Genomic DNA, 13587 nt, shown 5'->3' with positions numbered 1-13587 from the left:
TATTTAAAAATATCATAAAGAAAATAAAAAACTGCTGGCTGGGATCCATTGTAGACTGTAGATGACAGAAGATGAAATCAGTGAACTTGAGGCCAGATCAGACTATGCTGTTGTTCAGGAATGAAAATGTTCTTAAGGAAAACGGTACAACAAGCAAACAAACATGGACAGAGTTTGGGAGCTGTGGGATGAAAGCCAATGGGCTAACATTTGAATCATCTGAGTTCCAGAAAGAACAAACAGTCGAAGCAATATAGATCCAATTCAGATATGACACAGCAGCTAGAGTGATCAGACAGGGAAGATAAACAACTATGATAAATATGTTCAGATTTCCAATGGGATAAGTAGACAACATGCAATAATAGATAGGTAATGGAGGTAGGTAGGTGGAAACCATGAAAGAGAATAAAAAGCGAATGCCAGAATTCATACTACGGCAATAGCTGTGAAAAATGTCTTTGATGGGGTCCTCAGGAGTTGTGACCTGCCCAAGTAAAGAATCAGTGACCTTGAAGAATGGCCAACAAGGACTTCCCAACGTGATCTGCAAATAGGAAAAAAAAAAAAAATGAAAAAATGCAGAGTAGAACCTCCAAAAACTGTGGAACCATTTCAAAATACATGACATAGACATAATTGGAATGCCAGAAGTGGAAGTAAGGGGGAAAGGAGCAGAAAAGATATTTGAAAAATGATGACTGTGAAATTTCCAAATTACTGATGGGCACTGAATCAGATACCCAGAAAGCTCACAGGACAGCAAGCTACCTCGTGGCCTATAAATGTGAATAAAAGAAAAGATAACTAAGAAATCTGGAAGAAAGTCAGACCAAGACACGCACGCACACACGCGCACGCACATGCACACGCGCATACCAAGAACACCAAGAATGAAACCCATAGAGGACCAAGAGGAAAATTGCAGTGAAGTCGTGTGAGTGGCCATGCAAGCAAAAGAGAATTAGGGGACATTTTTCGTGTGCCAAAAGAAAAAATAATTCACCAACCTAGCATCCTTATATATCTGGTTAAAACTATTTGGTAAAGAAGAGTAAATAAAGACTTCTTCTCTCAGACAAAGAAAAATGAAGGGAACTGTCACCATTAGACCTATCCTGCAAAAAATGGAGAGATTTTATTCAGGAAGAAGAGCATTTCTCTTCTTGTCATTTGAAGGTCAGAAATTTGGATTTACATAAGAAAGGGAGTGCCTCACGGAAGAAACACAGGAAGGCAAACAAAGTTAATTTTTCTTAATAGATCAAAAAGTAACCTGTTTACTTACGTTTTTTTAACATTTATTTATTTGAGAGAGAAGAGAGAGAGAGAGACAGAGTTTGCGCGAGAGAGCAGGAACAGTGAGGAGAGGGAGAAGCAGACTCCCCACTGAGCAGGGAGTCAGATGCAAAGAGATGCGATGCAATGTGGGACTGGACCCCAGGACTCCGGGATCATGACCTGAGCCAAAGGCAGATGCTTCACCAAGTGAGCCACCCAGGCACCCAAAAAGTAACTTGTTTAAATAGTAAAATTTATCTTATTCTTGATACATGCCAAATAAATGTTTCAATAATGAGAGTCATAACGTAGCCGGTGAGTATAGCAGAGGAGTAAGTGAAAAGAATGGCAGTCGTGGGAAAATGGGCAGAAATAGTGAAAGTTACCTGCTCGGTTTGTCAAGAGTGTCATTTGAAGGTGCCCTTCCATTAGTTTGAAGTGAAATGCAACCTCTAAGGAAAGATCTAAAATGTTTGTAAGCACCTATAATTGATACACTAAGAAGTGAACGGAAAAACTGCCTTTATGTAAAATGCTCAATTAAAACCAGAGAAAGCAGGAAAGTAAGCCTCTTGTAATGAGTAGAAAATAGCTACAGGCATGGTTGATATCAGTGCAAGTATTTCAGAATCCACTTTAAATGGGAATGGTCTCTAAATAGCAACCAAAAGTCACAGCGAATTTCACAACTGCAGCAGTATATATAACGTCTGCGAGCCCCTACTTTCAGTACAGTGACTCCGATAGGCTTAAGTAAAGGGATGGAGAAACACACACCGTGCTAACAGTAAGCTAAAGAACTTCGGAGTGTTGATACAAATTTCAAACTGTCAGGGGCATAAAACTCACAGAAATCGACAGAACTGTCACAGCCACGGGAAGCCTAGGAAGATACTAAGAGTACTAAAGATGAGGTCGTACCCTGCATGGGATCTGGGAACACAAAAACAACATTAGAGGAAAGCTGAGAGAGTCTGAATAAAGTATAGTCTTCGGTTAATGATAACATCTCAATATCACTGTGTTACAATGTGCCACATTACCATAAAATGATAATAATAGAGGAAATGTGATTGTGGGGGTATAGGAGAACTGTCTTACTCTACTCTCTTCGTGCTAATTCTGTAAGCCTCAAACTGTTTCAAAATGTAAGCTTTACTTTCAAAAAGCACATTGCTACTCTGTTGCCGGAGTTGCAGTTATCTCGAGGCTGGCCGGATAGTCAGTTTTTTTTTTTTTTTTTTTTTTAAAGTATACTCAACCCTACTCCTGCTGTAACAAGGCTGTGGGCCAGCAGCATCCGAACAGCTGACACGTGGATGGATGACTTTAAAGAGCTCTACGACCATCACAGCCCCCCGCCCCTGTGGAGCCCTTTGGGGATGTAACAGAGAGGAGGCAGCTCCATGCAAAACTCCGGTGGAAGGGTTTCAGGTGTTCTTGGAGAACATGTACCCAGAATCGCACGGGTCTGACCACAAGCCTACCTTCTTTGGGATGTTCTGGAACAAACAACTGAAAAGTTACTGCTTTGACTCTTACCCTCCCAGTGAAAACCAAATCGTGGGACACCGGGTCCTTTTGTACCTGTCATGGAATGCGTCAGCAGCAGTTTTCCAAGTACATGTCCCAGAACGAAATACGCTATTGCACCCACCAGCCACAGCCCGTGTAGCTGTGGACGCAGGAACGGGTGTTCTCAACCTGCATGTCTGCCAGGAAACTGCCACAGAGAATCAGAAGTTCATCTTGCGGGGGATGGCTCTTTATTTCACGTACACTCCAGTAAATGCGTTCAGGCTGAGAGGAAGGCATCACCCTTACGGGACTGCATGGATAGGGAACATCAGAAAGGGCTTTTCAAGGGACACATGAAATAAAGTGTCACTGAACCAAGGCCCCCATGGAAGGAGCGGGAAGGCCCCCGGACTCTGTGCCCGACAGAAACTTAGCTGAGCACAGCGACACACCCACCCGAAGCCTGGCTGCTCCTCTTTTATAAGGAAGTCGTTTTGCAGTCTGTGAAAGTCATGTTGGATTTAATAAGCTTTATACTGATTTTGAAAACTTCAAAATTGCTCCCAAGTACCCTATTTTCAAAGGGTAGTCATAAAATATTAACTCTTGGTATTCAGAGAATTAAAACCTTTTGGTATTTTTCTTTTTCTATTTTTTTTTTTTTTTTTAAGATTTCATTCATGTACTTGAGAGGGAGAGCGAGAGCAAGGCATAAAAGAGCAGGAACAGAGGGCAGAGGGGAAGAGAGAGAGAGAGAGAAGCAGACTCCCCACTGAGCAGGGAGCCTGACACAGGACTCAAACCCAGGATCCCGGTATCATGACCTTAACCAAAGGCAGACACTTAACTGACTGAGCCACCCAGGTGTTCCAGTACTTTTCTATCAAGACAAAAAAAGTCAGTCTGGTCCAGTGTCATCCAAAGCCATTGTTTCCTTGTTGATGCTGTGTTTCAATGCTGTCTACGTGGTGTTTTTTTAAAGTCCTCCACTGTGGTTGTAACTTATCAATTATTTCTTTTGTGTTTGTCATTAATTGTTTTATATATTTGGGTGCTCCCATGTTGGGTGCATGAACATTTACAGTTGTTAGGTCTCCTTGTTGTTTTGTCTCCTTTATTTTGATAAAGTAACCTTCTTCATCTCTTGTTAGCATCTTTGGTTGAAAATCTAGTTTGTCTGATGTAAGTATGGCTACTCCAGCTTTCTTTTGTTGTCCGTTAATGTGATAGATGGTTCTCTATGCCCCCACTTTTTAAAAAAAATGATTTTATTTAATTTATTTGAAACAGAGAGAACGAGGGAGATTAGGAGGGAGGAGCAGACTTCCCACCAACAAAGGCCAGGATGTGAGGTCAAGACCTGAGCCAAAGGTAGACACATACCTGACTGAGCCACCCATGTGCCTTGGCCATCCCCTCACTTTCAGTCTGCATTTGTCTAAAGACAAACCTGCAACTTGCCTAAAGGTCTGAAAGGAGTCTCTTATAGGGAGCATACAAGTGGGTCTTTTTTTTTTTTTTAATCATTCTGATACCCTATATCTTTTGATTGGAGCATTTCGTCCATTTGCTTTCAAAGTTATTATTGATAGATATGTATTTAGTGCCCTTTTATTATTGTTTTGTCATTGTTTCCCAAGATTTCTCTGATCCTTTCTTGTCTTTGTCACTTTTGGTCTGTCTTTCCCACTCAAAGAGCCCCCTTTAATATTTCTTGCAGGGCTGGCTTGGTGGTCATGAACTCCCTTTGTTTTTGTTTGTCTGGGAAACTCTTTATTTCTCCTTCTATTCTGAATGATAGCCCTGCTGGATAGAGTGTTCTTGCATGCAGATTTTTCCCATTCAGCACTTTGAATATATCATGCCAGTTTCTTCTGGCTTGCCAAGTTTCTGTGGAGATATCTGAAGCTAACTTTATGGGTCTTCCCTTGTAAGTTAAGGACTACTTCTGTCCTGCTACATTTAAGATTTTTTTTCTTTATCACTATATTTTGCAAATTTAATTACTATATGTGTTGGTGTTGGCCTGCTTTTGTTGATTTTGATGGGGGTTCTCTATGCATGCTGTACCTGGATGTCTATTTCCTTCCCCAGATTAGGGAAGTTTTCAGCTATTATTTCCTTAAATATGTTTTCTGCCCCCCTTTTCTCTCTTCTTCTTCTGGGACTTCTATAATACAAATGTTATTAACTTTGACGGAGTCACTGAATTCCTTATGTCTATTCTCACATTGCATAATTCCTCTTTCTCCCTTTTGTTTAGCTTCATTATTCTGTCTTCTATGTCACTTGTTTGTTCCTCTGCTTCTTCCAGCCTGCTGTTCTTGCATCAAGCCTGTTTCCAATCTCATTCACTGCACTCTTCATCTCTGATTAATTCTTTTTTAACATTTTATCTCTGTAGTAAGGGTCTGCCTCATGTCTTCTATTCTTTTCTCAAGCCCAGTGAGTATCCTTATGATTGTTGCTTTAAACTCTCCATCAGACATGTTATTTGTATGTGTTTCACTTAGGTTTCTAAACATGGTCTTATCTTGCTCTTTCATATGGGATAAATTCCTCCATCTTCTCATTTTGTCTAGGTCTCTGTCCTCTTCTCTGTGTTAGAAAAGGCAATCATGTTTCTAATTCCTGAAATTAATGCCCTTAAGGAAGAGTTATGTCTTTCCCAGGGCTTGCCACTTCAGGGAATGTCTTTGGTTTGTGCTATGTACACTCTGCCATTGTGTTCTGTCTCTCCTTCAGGCCAGTCATCTGCAGAGGTTCTCCGCTCCTGCTGCAGGCAGTGTGTGGTCCTTGGCCAGTTGTGGTGATTTTTTAATTCCATGTGCTTTGCACTGTTTTTGAAATGAGACCTGACACTCTGCCCACCAGAACTGAGGCCCTGTAGAACTCTCTGTTTGAGGATGTGGTGTGGACAGTGGTTTGTGCCGGTCTTCTGGAGGAGGAACTGAGGCATGTGTGACTAAGAAGGGTAGTACTGCCAGAGTGTAGGGTGGTGGGGCTTGGTGTAAGCAAGTTGGGCATCCAATGTTGGTGCTACACTGATTCCCACAGGTCGCTCTGTGTTTATGCTGAGGGACAGGGTAGGAAAATGGTGCCAGAAAGCTCCTTTCTTCCTGGAGACTTGTCTCCATAAATGCTACCTCTCAGGGACACACTATGAGAGAAGTAAATAATCTCCCCATGTGTGCCCCAGGCATTCTTTGGTTACTGTTTCCATGATGTCTAGCCCTGTGTTGTTTGCCTCCCTTCTCTCCAGGAGCAGCACGGTGCCCTCAGGCTCTATCCCAGCCAAGCTTTCTGACCTCTAGGCTTTAAGGGCACCTGAGTGTCTCAGTTAAACAGCTGCCTTTGGCTCAGGTCATGATCCTGGGGTGCTGGGATCAAGCTCTGCATCAAGCTCTGCATCAGGCTCACTGCTCTGCAGAGAGTCTGCTTCTCCCTTTGCCTGCTGCTCCCCCCTGCTTGTGTGCTCTCTCTCTCTGGCAAATTAATAAATAAAATCTTTTAAGAATGATGAAACTCCAGACTTTAAGTTCTGCTTATTGTAAGAACTCATAAATTTCAGCCCTTCTTATTTTCCAAGACAATGACTTTGGGAAATATTCTCTTTGTGTGAACACTCTCTTTCTCTTGCCCTCTCCACAACTAGGGCTTCCTCCCCTCTGTTGCACCCACAATACATTTCTCCCCTAAAATGGTTCTCCACACTTTCTACCTTCTTCGATGTAGACCTTCTCTATCTGTAGGTGTGGAATTTTTTCTGTCAGTTTTCAGGTTGATTTCTGGGGTATTTAGGATGATTTGATAGTTATCTAGCTGTGTTCATGGGATGAAGTGACCTACTCCACCACCATCTTCCTCTGTCCAGAGAAGATTGTTTTGTATGGTACATGGGTAATCCATAGAACCTACCTTCTGGATCATTATACATTGGAGCCATTAATTTTATCCACATTTCAAAGGTAGTGATGGAAGTAAGCTAAGACCAAAGGCTGAATTCTGTCTTATCATGAATACAGGGATGAGGAAGTATTTCCTTAAAAGCAGAATCTAGTGGAATGAGTAAATCTGTTGAACTAAGCTATAAAAATTACAGTAACAAAGCAGTCAGATTCACAGCATCATTCTGATAAACTAAGTCAACAAGGGGAATGTAGGAAGAAGCAAACGTCTTGGAAAACTGGCGTTGGTGGTATACCCATCATTACTCTAACTCCATAAGAAGTAAATAAATATGGTGAAAGTATTGGCAAAAAATTTGATGTGGTCATGAAGCCGTCTTCTTTACTCCTAAATCTCCTTCAGATAGTGCAATTATCAATGCTGGATATTGTGTTAAGCAAGGAATGGTGATGAAGCAATTGGAAGAGAAGATTTTTTTTTCAATTGGATGAAAACACAATAGGCCACTTCAAAGCTAAACTGGAAAAGGAAACTCTCTGATAATACCACTTAAAAAAGATCATGAAGTACAGGAATGTAGACAGAGCAATGTAATGATGAGGGGCAAACTCTTCAAAAGTGTAACATTGTTTTGAACTTTCTGTGTGCACGCTGATAGCCCTGAAGAGATGCATACTTGGATTAAAGCAATCTCTGGGACTTACTAAAAAAAAAAAGCAAGTCCCAGGACTTAGTACTTACAACTGGTCATAGAATGTTGAGTTAACCAAACTGCTTTTTACAGTTATGGTAACTGACTTTGTCAAAAGTAATGCAAATTTTCTCTACAGTCATCAGGTTGTAAATGTGTATTTTTTAAATGATAAATTATGATAAAAAGGAACTTCACTAATCGAAAAAATCACATTAAGCTGTCTTCTAAAGATTAATTTACTGAATTGGCTCTAGAGTTTCAATTTCTATGTTTTAGGTATTTTGAAATTTTTTATGCCTCACCACTTGAAATCGCCTTTGTTCTAAGAGTACATACAAACTCATACATGCATATGCATTGGATAAACTCTACATTACTATAGTTTGCATGGAATTTTAAATATCAGGTGAAATTTAGCTCCCTCTTAGAAATCTATTTTGTTAATTTGTATCACTTTGTTTTCAAAGTTACTTGTGTCATAAATAAACACAATATACTAGGGACTGTATGGCAGTGCATTTGAAATGGCCATATTTTAAGGACATACTTAGATTTGATTTAGGTGGAAACAAATTGAAATTAATATTTACAACTGGTAATTATTTCACTGCAGTTTTTTTTCACTGCACTTTTATTTATTTTATTTTTTATTTCTTTTCAATGTAACAGTATTCATTGTTTTTTGTTTTTTTTTTCATTTTTTTAAATTTATTTTCAACATAACAGTATTCATTGTTTTTGCACCACACCCAGTGCTCCATGCAATCTGTGCCCTCTCTAATACCCACCACCTGGTTCCCCCAACCTCCCACCCCCCACCCCTTCAAAACCCTCAGATTGTTTTTCAGAGTCCATAGTCTCTCACGGTTCACCTCCCCTTCCAATTTCCCTCAACTCCCTTCTCCTCTCCATCTCCCCTTGTCCTCCATGCTATTTGTTATGCTCCACAAATCAGTGAAACCATATGATAATTGACTCTCTCTGCTTGACTTATTTCACTCAGCATAATCTCTTCCTGTCCCATCCATGTTGCTACAAAAGTTGGGTATTCATCCTTTCTGATGGAGGCATAATACTGCATAGTGTATATGGACCACATCTTCCTTATCCATTCGTCTGTTGAAGGGCATCTTGGTTCTTTACACAGTTTGGCGACCGTGGCCATTGCCGCTTTTCACTGCACTTTTAATAAAGGATTAAATATGTACCCTTTGTTACATTTAAAATCTTAGTTTTATGAATGTGTGATATATTCAACACTAAATAAATACAATTAAATGGAAGGTGAGAAGACTATGCTGTTATTGGTTACAGTGAAATTCAGTGAAGAAAACTAAACTTGTCAGACTCCCAGACAAAATAATAGGTGTGAAAAATGTTGCATTCTGCTAATTAAATAAATAAAGAAACATGATTTTCTATTTTTATTTTCTACATTTTCATTTTTTGTCCTTCTAAAATATGTGGGATAATTCCTAGTGTTGATTGAGAATATACACTGAAATAAAAGGATAAAGCTGGTAGGTTTTCTTTTAAACACAGTTTAGTTGCAACTGGACCACTGCATTCTAGTTTAGGCTGACTGAATCTTCAGGTGGCAAAGCTGCCAAATTCAGCTTTGGTGACCGAACTGGTTTCTTAGTGGAAATGATTGTTAAATGTCATTGCTTTGAATTCACTCCTAAAAATGCATTGTCTTGGATTAGGAAAGACAAATTCCATATGATTTCACTCATATGAGGAATCTAAAAAGAATGAATGAGTAAAGAAACAAAAAACAGAATCAGACCTATAAATTCAGAGAACAAAGTAATGGTTGCCACTGCGGAAGGGGGTGAGGGGAAAAGGGCAAAATGGGTGAAGGATAATGGGAGATGAGTATTTCCAGTTATAGAATGAATAATTCATGGATATAAGAGGCATAGCCTAAAGAATACAGTCAATGATATTGTAATGGCATTGTCGTGAGCATAACATCATGCGTAAACTTTCGAATCACTATGTTGTACACTTGAAACTAATGTAATGTTGTCTGTCAACTATACTCAAAAAATTTAAAAAACAATGAAATTAAGATGCATTGCTTTAGGAAAGAACTTGAACATGTATACTGCATGGCTCATGCTTCTGCTCTGGGTGTGTGTTTTGTTTGCTTTTCAGCAAATAAAGTCTCACACTGAGTTACTTAAAAAAATTTGCAGAGCCTTAATAATGATTCAAAGACCACAAAACTTTAGCATAAGCATAGTTTAATTTATTAGGCTGGATGGTGGGTGCATGGGCTACATTGTACAATTCTCATATACATTTTTTAAAAATTAAATTTATTTTAATGAATTTGAATGAAAACTTCCTTTTCTGTTGGTTTAAATATTCAAGTATCAGCATCTTTATTTCTGTTGCATAGTTCAAGTAACAAAGAAATTATTATGAGCAATGGGCTAGACATTGTGCTAGATTCTTGGGGTACAAAACTGAAAATACACACAGTCTCAACCTTTTCTAACAGTCTAGTGAAACAATAGTAATAGTTCAAATTGACTGCATGCTTATGTAGTATTTATGAGTGATGGAAGTATTTTAAATGGGTCTTATTTAATTTTCACAATAATGTTATGAGGTAGGTATAAATTTTACCCTGTTTCTGAGACAGACAAATTCAAAAGCTTTTCTAAGCCCAAGTTCACCCAGCTATTAAATAGCTGAGCTGGAATTTAAAAGGATGTCAACCTAGTTCACCATGACACTAGTTAGACAGCCTCCCCAAACACATCATTTCCATGTAAGCAGGGAACTCCCACATAATCTAGAAGGTGATACTACCTAGCAAGCTCTATAGATGCTGTGGCGCCAGAGGACAGGCACTGTGACCAACCATCCAGGTATGACATCAAGAGACACTGCCAAGGAGACACGTGATGAACTAAATATCCCTATGCTTTATTTAAAAGATCAAAACTGGTGAGGTAGTTCTGACTTACAGATTTACAACAGTAATTTCAAGAAGTACCAAGAATTCCCTCAGAGAAGATCCTAGAGAAGGAGACTTCATACTGTTTGTCCAAAAACAGACTCAAATTACAACAGTGTATGTTCCAGTGCCATGGCAGCAGTGTGGAAAGCATGACGTCTTCATTCTGCATTTCATCTTGAACTGTTGCCTAGCTGGACTTGCACCGATTTTTTTTTCTCCCTCCCCAAAACTGAAGAACTTCATTGAAAACAATGACTGATAGAAACTCCAGATTTTTGCTTTAAAGTCAACTGACATCTTCCAGATTTTCCTAGTACTGCACATTCTTTTCACTATTTTAAAAACTCTGAGTTCCAAAACCAAATTAACAAAAACTTTGCTGGCAAAGATTCTGCTCAACGATCTAGCCATCATACTACTTATTTTTCTAAATTTCACATCTGTACCTTTTTTTTTTTTACTATATTCCCTATGCTGTACATTACATCACTGTGTGTTATTTATTTTATAACTGGAAAACTGGGGGTACCTGGGTGGCTCAGTTGGTTAAGCGTCTGCTTTTGGCTGAGGTAATGATCCCAGCGTCCTGGGATTGAGCCCTGCATCAGTCTCCCTGCTCAAGCAGGAAGCCTGCTTCTCTCTCTCCCTCTGCCTGCTGCTCCCCCTGCTTGTGTACTCTCTCTCTCTTCCTCTCTATCAAATAAATAAGAAGAACCTTTAAGAAAATTAACTGGAAAACCATACCCTTTGATCCTCTTCACCTATTTTATCATCCCTCCACTGCTTCCATTCTGGCATCCATTAGTTTGTTGTCCGTAACTATCTATGTTCTCTGTATCTATGAACAAAACTCATAGAATAGTTGATAAATTTGTTAGATTGTTAGTTTGTCTTATATTTTAGATTCTTCATATAAGTTAAGACATACAATATTTGTCTTAGTCTGTCTGGTTTATTTCACTTAGGATAATACCCTTTAGGTCCATCCATGTTGTCAAAATTAGGAAGATTTTGGGGCACCTGGGTGGCTCAGTGTGTTAAAGCCTCTGCCTTCGGCTCAGGTCATGATCCCAGGGTCCTGGGATTGAGCCTCTCATTGGGCTCTCTGCTCAGCAGGGAGCCTGTTTCCTCCTCTCTCTCTGCCTGCCTCTCTGCCTACTTGTGATCTCTGTCTGTCAAATAAATAAATAAAATCTTTAAAAAATAGGAATATTTCATTCTTCCTTGTGACTAATATTCCATTGTATGTATATATGACATCTTTCTCACCCATTCATCTATCAATGGACATTTAGGTGGCTCTCATACCTTAACTATTATAAATAATGGTGTAATGAATATTGAATATGGGATGCGTATGTCTTTTCAAATTAGTGTTTTCATTTTCTTTGGATAAATACATAAAAGTGGAATTGCTGAATCATAATGTAGTTCTATTTTTAAATTTTTGAGGACCCACTATACTGTTTTCCATAGTAACTGCACCTATCTACCGTCCCACTAATAGTATATTAAGGTTACCTTTTCCCCACATCCTCCCAAACACTTGTTATTTCTTGTCTTTTTGATAATAACCATTCTGATAGGTGTGAGGTGAAATATCAAATTGTGGTTTTGATTTGTATTTCCCTGATGGTTAGTGATGTTGAGCATCTCTTCATATGCTTGCTGACCATCTGTATGTTTTCTTTGGAAAAATGTCTATTCAGGCCCTCCATCCATTTTTTAACCAGTTTATTTTTTTATATTGAGTTTTATGAATTCTTTGTATATTTTGGATGTTAGCCCCTTATCAGCTATATCATTTGCAAATATCTTTTCCCATTCAGTAGTGTTTGTTGTTGTTGTTTTGTTGATGGTTTTCTTCACTGTGCAAAAGCTTTTTAGTTTGATGTAGTTCCATTTGCTTATTTTTGCTCTTATTGTCTTTTGCCAATTGGCAAAACTCTAAGATGGTTTCCAGCCATAGAGAGCTCACTGAGGCTGGGAAACTGGCAGAGATGGTGCAGCACACACCATAGATGATATTGGTTCACACTAAGGTACTGGAGGTAGGAATTGCAGTTAGTTATTGGCTAATTGAGGATGATGTAATGTTCTCAGATAACCAAATTCGGGGCAAATAATTTCTAAGGCATTGTCACGAAGATCCAAACATTGGAGTTTTACAAGGGACCTAATGGCTTTTGAAACCACAACTGTCATTTGAGTGAAGGTACAGTTCCACAGGATTTGGAAGCTTCTGAGCAAGGTTTTCTGGAAAGTTTGGAGGCCATGATTAGATATCAAGCATACTGCAGCACTACATCTTGTAAAAATTGGTCCATTTCTTGGTGTTGGAAGAGCCAGCGCTCCAGATGCAGGTGGCGCTGGATGGCAAGTTCTCTGTATACATTTTTATGTCTTTAACATGTTATATAATACTTTAAATTAATGATCATAAGAACTCAGATTATTTAGTTCTATCTCTTCCTGAACTTATAATGTAATTTCATAATGCCTTTAACATACGCTAAGTTCACTTTAACAATTTTCTCATGTATTATTCAGATACAAGTTGCTTTACATAACGAACCCTGGTTTATCATGTACACTATATTGCACTCATGTTTCCAAATTTGTACCTAAAGTAATTTAGCAATACATAGGTCTATCTAAATGACAAGAGTGAAATATTAAGTGTAGGATAGAAACTTTAAACCTAAAAAACTATACTGGGCACAAACGGTGGAAAAATCATTAAACAAAGAGGGAACAGGGGACACCTGGGGGGCTCAGTCAATTGAGTGTCTGCCTTCTGCTTGGGTCATCATCTTGTCATTCTGACATCTAGTCCCACATCAGCCTCCCTGCTTGGTGGGAAGCCTGCTTCTCCCTCTGACCGCTGCTCCCCCTGCTTGTGCGCTCTCTCTCTCTCTCTGACAAATAAATAAATGAATATTTTTTTAAAAAGAGGGAGTGGGCTTTCAGTATAAAGTCCAGAAAGTGGTGCATTACGAAGAAAATTTGAACATTTACTTCCTTTTGGTAGGAGTGATGAGTATGTTAGGATCATTGACATAAGAATCATAACTCATAAGAGCTATGACTTACTGTGCACCAACAAACCTTATTATTAGGATTTTATCCCATGTAGATAAGAAAAGAACATGTAGACAGAAAGGTACAAATCATTGATCCACTTGCAAACTAAAATTCTTATTAAAAATCA

The 13587-nt window shown here is 38.9% G+C and overlaps 2 pseudogenes; both read left to right on the top strand.

Moving 5' to 3' along the window:
- The first annotated feature begins 863 nt into the window (after nt 1-863).
- LOC125091490 (polypeptide N-acetylgalactosaminyltransferase 12-like) lies at nt 864-3161 on the top strand (annotated as a pseudogene).
- A 3338-nt stretch (nt 3162-6499) lies between these two features.
- Nucleotides 6500-7415, top strand: LOC125091489 (pleckstrin homology domain-containing family A member 1-like; annotated as a pseudogene).
- The last annotated feature ends 6172 nt before the right edge of the window (nt 7416-13587 follow it).

Source organism: Lutra lutra, chromosome X (assembly GCF_902655055.1).
Source record: "Lutra lutra chromosome X, mLutLut1.2, whole genome shotgun sequence".
In the NCBI taxonomy this organism is placed as follows: domain Eukaryota; kingdom Metazoa; phylum Chordata; class Mammalia; order Carnivora; family Mustelidae; genus Lutra; species Lutra lutra.
Note: the sequence above shows the minus strand (reverse complement) of the source record. Positions and strands in the feature narration are given on the sequence as shown.